Source organism: Mandrillus leucophaeus, unplaced genomic scaffold (genome assembly GCF_000951045.1).
Source record: "Mandrillus leucophaeus isolate KB7577 unplaced genomic scaffold, Mleu.le_1.0 Scaffold2, whole genome shotgun sequence".
Classification (NCBI taxonomy): domain Eukaryota; kingdom Metazoa; phylum Chordata; class Mammalia; order Primates; family Cercopithecidae; genus Mandrillus; species Mandrillus leucophaeus.
In genome coordinates, this window is record NW_012102031.1 from 1,197,416 (window position 1) to 1,203,942 (window position 6,527).

Consider the following 6,527-nt stretch of genomic DNA (forward strand, 5'->3'; position numbering starts at 1 on the left):
CCCGTTGCACGGTCAGGGACCATCCCACGCCGGCGGGACTGACTAGAAGAAATGTGGTTCTCCCGCGTGCCCCACACTGGGGTCGCTGGCCAGAGAGAGCAAACAAGAGTTGGGAGAGGAGCTGCGCCCGCGCGCCCTCGCAGAGCCGGAGCCAGAGGCGGTGAGGGGAAGGTCCATTGTGGCGCTCGGCTCGTTTCACGGCCGTCGGCCTCATCCTCGCCTCCTCTTACTCCCGCACAGCGTGGCCCAGGCCCCAGAGTCCCCCTCGCCTTTCATTCGACGTTGAGTCCCCCGAGGAAGCACAAGGCGTTCGGAAGACTCAGGCCTGCCCGAAACGAGTCCGAAACGTTTCCGGAGCCCGCGTAGTCCCCTCGGCTCCCCCTCCCGCAGAGACCGTAACTGGGGCGATGGGATCGCCGTGGACACGGCCAGACGCTCGGAGCAGGAGGGAAGGCCCCGGGAAACGGCTCGGGTAAACGTCCGAACCCTGGGCGCCGAGGCAGGTGCAGGGCGGACGACGCAGCAGGGGGTTCCGAAGGGCAAGGCGACGCCCTCCCCTCCCCGCTATACTGGTCCCCCAAACACAACTAAAGGGAGAGTGCACTGTGCTCGGCCCGTGAGCAACCCGGCCCCAGGTTGCCCCCAGCCCTCACGTTGCGCCCCTGGAGAACACCTCACACGATGCGCACAAGTTCAGAGAGTGGTATGGGAATGAAGGAAAGGAGTGCGGCGCGGCGCTGTGACGGGAAGGGGACGGAGGGGACCCGCACGCAGCACCTGAGAGCACAGCACCAACGAGCTGAGGCGCGGGGTAGCTGGGAAGTAGTCCCGGCCGGGCCCCGGCCCCTCCCCTGCAGGGCGGAGGGACGCATCACGCAGGGGTGGGGAAGCCGGATCCGTGCGCAGGGTTGCTAAGGGTGAAACTTTTCATTGACTTTGCTCACTTCGGGCCGGGGCGCGGGAAGGTGCGGGTTGTTGGCCGAGGCAAGTCAGTGGCTCGGGCGACGCGGGGCCAGAAGGGCAGGACCGCCCGCCGGCGACAGCCCAGACCGTCTTCCGTTCCGCGACACGAACCACCCTCCGGTCCGCCATCCCCGCGTCGTAGCCGCTGGTCCGCCCGCTCGCCCGCCCTCCGGCCCCCAGCCGCAGAGCCCGACCTCCTAAGAGCTGAAAGAAATTCTTGAGAGTCATAGTCCATAGCCCCCTGCTTCGTCCCCCAACCCTCAACGACGAAAAGGACTTCGGCCCCCCGGCCCGGCGGCGCCCGGGAAGGAAGGGAGAGCGACCTCCGCCCCGTGCTCAGGACCACCCTGGAGGGAGAAGCCGCCCTGCGGCCGACAGAGCGCCCCGCCGCCGCGGAGACCCGAGTGAGTGAGTTGGGGGGTGTGCGGGCGGGGGGCCCGCCCCGAGACCCAGCCGGCCGAACTGCCTCTCCCACCCCGCCCCACTCCCGCTTTGCTGGATTCTCCACGTTGCTGCCGCTCCCTCCCGCCTGGCCAGCATTTTCTTTCGCCATCCAGCTTCCCTCTAGATCCCACTTTCCCCTGCTCCTCTTCTCACGCCATCTCTGCTCCTGGGGTGCCCAAGAGCTCCCTTTTCTCCCAGTTCCAAGAGTGGCCCTCTCCTGGGTGGGGTGCATTTCCTCCCTTCCCCGCCTCCCCCAGTTCTTTATATCCCAGCTACTCGCTAGATGTTCCTTGTTCTTCAAAGAAACATAACTCCCCCCACCGTTAAATAAATCCGAGGAAGGAAGGGGATCCAGGCCTTGTTTTTCTGCTTCTTTTCCCGTGTGCAGGGAAGGGGGGTGGTAATTGTTAATAGGCTCTATTTCTGGCTCTGTGGAGCCTGAAGGGTGGAGGTTGGACACCCCTTTTGGCGAGGGGACAGGTCAGTGGAGATTGTCCTTGGGCCACTGAGCCAGAGTTCACCATTTCGGCTTGAGCTCTTTATATTCTTCAGTGTTTTAATGGAAAATTGGGCAGAAAAAGTACCCTTAGAGCAGTGCTAGTGAGTGGATTCTGCTTATCTTGGTAAGGTGCCTGCGAGGTGGGGCCCTATCCCCAAACTCCTTCCCCTCCTGTCCAGAGGATGAACTGTGCCCTTGACCACCAGAAATCTGGGAGGGGAAGAAGGGTGCAGAGAGGAGGCATAGCCGGCAGGCCCTCTCCCTCCCCCAGGAGAAACCAGAACCCCGCACAGCAAGCTTCAACTTGGGACCGGTGGAGGCCAGTCTCTGGTGCTACTCCGTATCTAAACGGTCTTTTTCTCCTTCTTACCCACCCTACCCTGGGAATGGGTCCTTCAACTCTGATTTTCCGGCAGAAAAACAATCCTATTTCTTTCTTGGGCTTCTGCCCCCATTCCTCCGTGAAGCATAGGGGAAAGAAGCTTGTGTGGGAGGAAGGATTAAGGAGGTTTAACACCCAGTAGGGGAGCTTGCCGAAGATCTGGTAAGTCTGGTCGTAGAGCAGACCTTGCAATGGGAGGAGACACACAGAATTTTAGTATGAGAAGATGCTCAGGTGTCAGGTGTACAGCTTTTTCTTCTCTGCCTGGGAACCTTTTCCTATTTCCCTCTCCCGGATCTGGTTACTCAGACTTGGATTAGAAATGGGGTGAGGCTTGGGCCCTGCTGGCCTTGGCCTGGCGCCTCCCCACAGCTTGACTGGAAATTTCTTTGGCCGAGAGGACGGGAGACTGGGTTTGATTCCTGCCTTTCCTTTCCTGGCTGTTGGGGCGCTGGAGCCGAGTCCGCTAGGCATTAAGTGAAAAAGACCCGTTTCCCTTTGAACCCACTGTCCATCCAGTAACCCCACATGGACCGCCCAGGCCCTGGAATTCAGATTGAGTGCGGGAAAGGGGGTCGTGACCTTATCTAAGCCAGCCCACCCCTTTCACCCAGAAAAAGCTCATTAGAAGCAGATCCTAGTTTCAACAGTGATGGAAGGCGATGAAGGGAAAGGTGGGAAAGTTAGGCTCTCGTAAAGCCTAGAGGATGTGGTGGGGCCATACAATACGGGGAGTAGGCCTTTGGAGTAGAATCTATATGAAATGTATTAGGCGATGGGAGGGGGGCGCCGGCCCGCCACAGTGCGCATGTGCATCGGAAACTTTTCCTGGGCTCTTCGACCCTCGGTCGGCTCCCCTTACCGGGCATGCGTATTGCGGCCACTTGGGCCTTCGCAAAGTACTCAGGGAAGTGTAGTGTGCAGAGAAAGTAGGTCACTCGCTACCGCCTGGTCCGGAGGCGTTCGAGGACTACAATTCCCAGAGTGCAGAGCGCGCCCTCACCGCTGGCCTCTCCGCCTACGTTTGGGTTGAGTCGAGTTTTCCTGGCTTCTCAGGAACATGGAGTGCCCTAGAAAGGATCTTCTTAGCCGAAAGGGTCCTTGTAGTCAGACCTAGAGTTGACCGGTCTATGTCTGGGGGAGATGATGTGAGACTGGGCGTGGTGGTGCAGTCAGTCGGCACCAGTCCTGGAAGCCTTTCAATCCACACCCGCCCGTCTGGGCCACTGCCTCTGGGACCAGTGAGTTGGGGCGGATCCCGTGTCTCACCAAGGAGAGGAGCTGCCTGCGTTTGGCTCTCACTGCCCGGGCATCCACCCGGTCTGTGACACCTACTGGCCCCTGCACGCTCAGTTGAGTCCTGTAGTCCGTCACTGTAGGACAGTTTGCACGTTTAAGACTTAGAGGTGTCTGAATATTTTTTTAGGTTTGGGTCTCAGTGGATTCCATCACCATTATCCCTCCTTTCCCTCTTTGAAACAGAATTTTCTTTCTAAAAAATCTTCCGGCCGGGTGCGATGGCTCACGCCTGTAATCCCAACACTTTGGGAGGCTGAGGCGGGCAGCGGATCACCTAAGGTCGGGAGTTCGAGACCAGCCTGACCAACATGGAGAAACCCCGTCTCTACTAAAAATACAAAATTAGCTGGGCGTGGTGGCGCATTCCTGTAATCCCAGTTACCCAGGAGGCTGAGGCAGGAGAATCGCTTGAACCTGGGAGGCGGAGGTTGCAGTGAGCGGAGATCACGCCACTGCACTCCAGCGTGGGCAACAAGAGTGAAATTCCGTCTCAAAAAAAAAAAAAAATTCTGGCTAGGCGGTGGCTCACGCCTGTAATCCCAACACTTTGGGAGGCTAAGGCGAGCGGGTCACGAGGTCAGGAGTTCGAGACCAGCCTGGCCAATATGGTGAAGCCCCGTCTCTACTAAAAATACAAAACTTATCTGGGTGTGGTCCTGAGCGCCTATTATCCCAGCTACTCGGGAGGCTGAGGCAGGAGAGTTGGCTGAACCCGGGAGGCGGAGGTTGCAGTGAGCCAAGATGGCGCCATTGCACTCCAGCTCTGGGCTACAGAGCAAGACTCCGTCTCGGGGGCGGGGAGAGGGGGAAGCCAAAAGTCTTCCTTTGCTTCTGACATTAGAGCAGGCAGACACATGCGCGCGCGCGCGCGCACACACACACACACACCTTCCTCACATTTTTGTCAGAAGTTCTCTCTGGAATCACTGAGGCTTCTTTTGAGCTTCACGCCCTACTTTTTCCCTCGTCGTCTTTCTCCTAGGCACCTACTCTTTAAAACACAAGTCAGCACAAGGGATCAGAATCCAGGTTACCTTTGCTGCTGTTAGTAAACAAGTGAGGATAAGATTCTTAGTGAAATTGGACAGAATTTTGCTGTCATATTTGCCCTTCTTAATAGGTTGACAAAAGGGAGATTTTGCTGTTAAACACCTCACCATTTTTATTCTTCTTGCTCCCTTTTTGGCCATTTGTGCCTACACTGGGGTTGGAAAAGATCTTAGCGTATTCTGCAGCCACTTAAGCGAATCCCTTTACTTGTTCCCTTTATTGACAGGTAGTTATTTCTAAGGTTTCTAATTTCACTATAATAATATAATACATAAATATTGTGTATTATAAATATTATGTATTTATAATACATAAATATTTTATATATAAGCACTAGAATTTGTTCGTAGCTTTTTTAAAAAACGAACAAACTTCTCTGAATGGCCACTCCTATCTTTAGCTAAAGACAAGCCAGCACCAGTGCTTTAATCCTCTGCTCCATAAGCTTCTTGCAGTCAAAATTAGAGCCTGAGCTGATAGAGCAGAAAATCTCATTCTGGTTGTCCATCATTTTTATAAGGTTCCACCCCACAGCCATCTGGTCCAGCCTGTTCTCTAATTAAAGAGGCAAAGGTGGCATTATATGCTTCCTTATTTGTGCAGCAACATCACTGAGGTATAAATTGGTGTGCAGCTTTAGTTGCTTATGCTGCAGAAAATGGTTAGCTAGGCAGGGCTGATGACAGTGGTTCTATTGTATTTTGGGGTGGGAGGCTTATTTCCCAATGACTTTGGCCTGCATTTAAAATGCTCTCATTTTGAGGCCGAACTGTTCAGGAGTAGTTAACTTGGAAGGCAATTATGCAGCCAGGTTTGAGGAGGCCTAGAAAGGTGTAGAAGCCCTTTGCTCTCAGTCGAATACCAAGAGGTGCATTTTAAGAGGCCATGTGGTGCCTTGGGAGAAGTATCATATGTTGACCAGTCTGTTTTAGATTTCAGAAATACTTTGGAAACACTGTCTTTAACATCAGGTTCCATTCTAGGGAACCAGTATCAACTTTCCTCACAACTTTTTTTTTTTTTTTTTTTTTTTTTGAGGCAGAATCTCACTTTGTCGTTCAGACTGGAGTGCAGTGGCATGATCTCGGCTTACCGCAACCTCTGCCTCCCGGGTTCAAGTGATTCTCTTGCCTCAGCCTCCTGAGTAGTGGGATTATAGGCACCCGCCACCAGGCCCGGCTAATTTTCATGGATTTTTTTTTTTTTTGAGACCAATCACTCTGTCGCGCAGGCTGGAGTGCAGTGGCGCGATCTTGGCTCACTGCAACCTCTGCCTCCCGGGTTCAAGCAGTTCTCCTGCCTCAGCCTCCTGAGTAGCTGAGGTTATAGGCGCATGCCACCATACCTGGCTAATTTTTTATTTTTAGTAGAGACAAGGTTTCACCATGTTGGTCAGGCTGGTCTCTAACTCCTGACCTTGTGATCTGCCCACCTCAGCCTCACAAAGTGCTGGGATTACAGGCATGAGCCACCATGCCCGGCTAATACTTGTGTTTTTAGTAGAGACGGGGTTTCGCCATGTTGGCCAGGCTGGTCTTGAATTCCTAGCCTCAAGTGATCCACCTGCCTCGGCCTCCTGAAGTGCTGGGATTACAGGTGTGAGCCACCACACCTGGTTCTTCACAAGTTTTTAGTCTGCTCCTTGTTGGACACCTCTGTTCCTGAGGAAAGGCCCGTGGTTCTGGTGGGCAGCTTTGTATCTGCTGATGAGCCTGAGCCTTATAAACAGAAAGCCCTTTTTATTCTTTCTACTATTCTTACTTTTTTTTTTTTGAGATAGAGTCTTGCTCTGTCACCCAGACTGGAGTGCAATGGCACGATCTTGGCTCATTGCAACCTCCGCCTCCTGAGTTCAAGTGATTCTCCTGCCTCAGCCTCTGGAGTAGCTGG

At 54.4% G+C, this 6,527-nt stretch overlaps 1 protein-coding gene across 2 annotated transcripts in view; it reads left to right on the forward strand.

The window, feature by feature from the left end:
- Positions 1-791: 791 nt before the first annotated feature.
- The window catches only part of TOB2 (transducer of ERBB2, 2), a 17,517-nt gene continuing 11,781 nt past the window's right edge, over positions 792-6,527 (forward strand). Inside the window, exon 1 of one of the 2 annotated variants that reach the window (XM_011978777.1) lies at positions 792-1,367. The gene's annotated coding sequence lies outside the window, so the exon portion shown is untranslated. Of the gene's footprint in view, positions 1,372-6,527 lie in introns of both variants that reach the window. The other variant, XM_011978778.1, reaches the window with a different exon arrangement.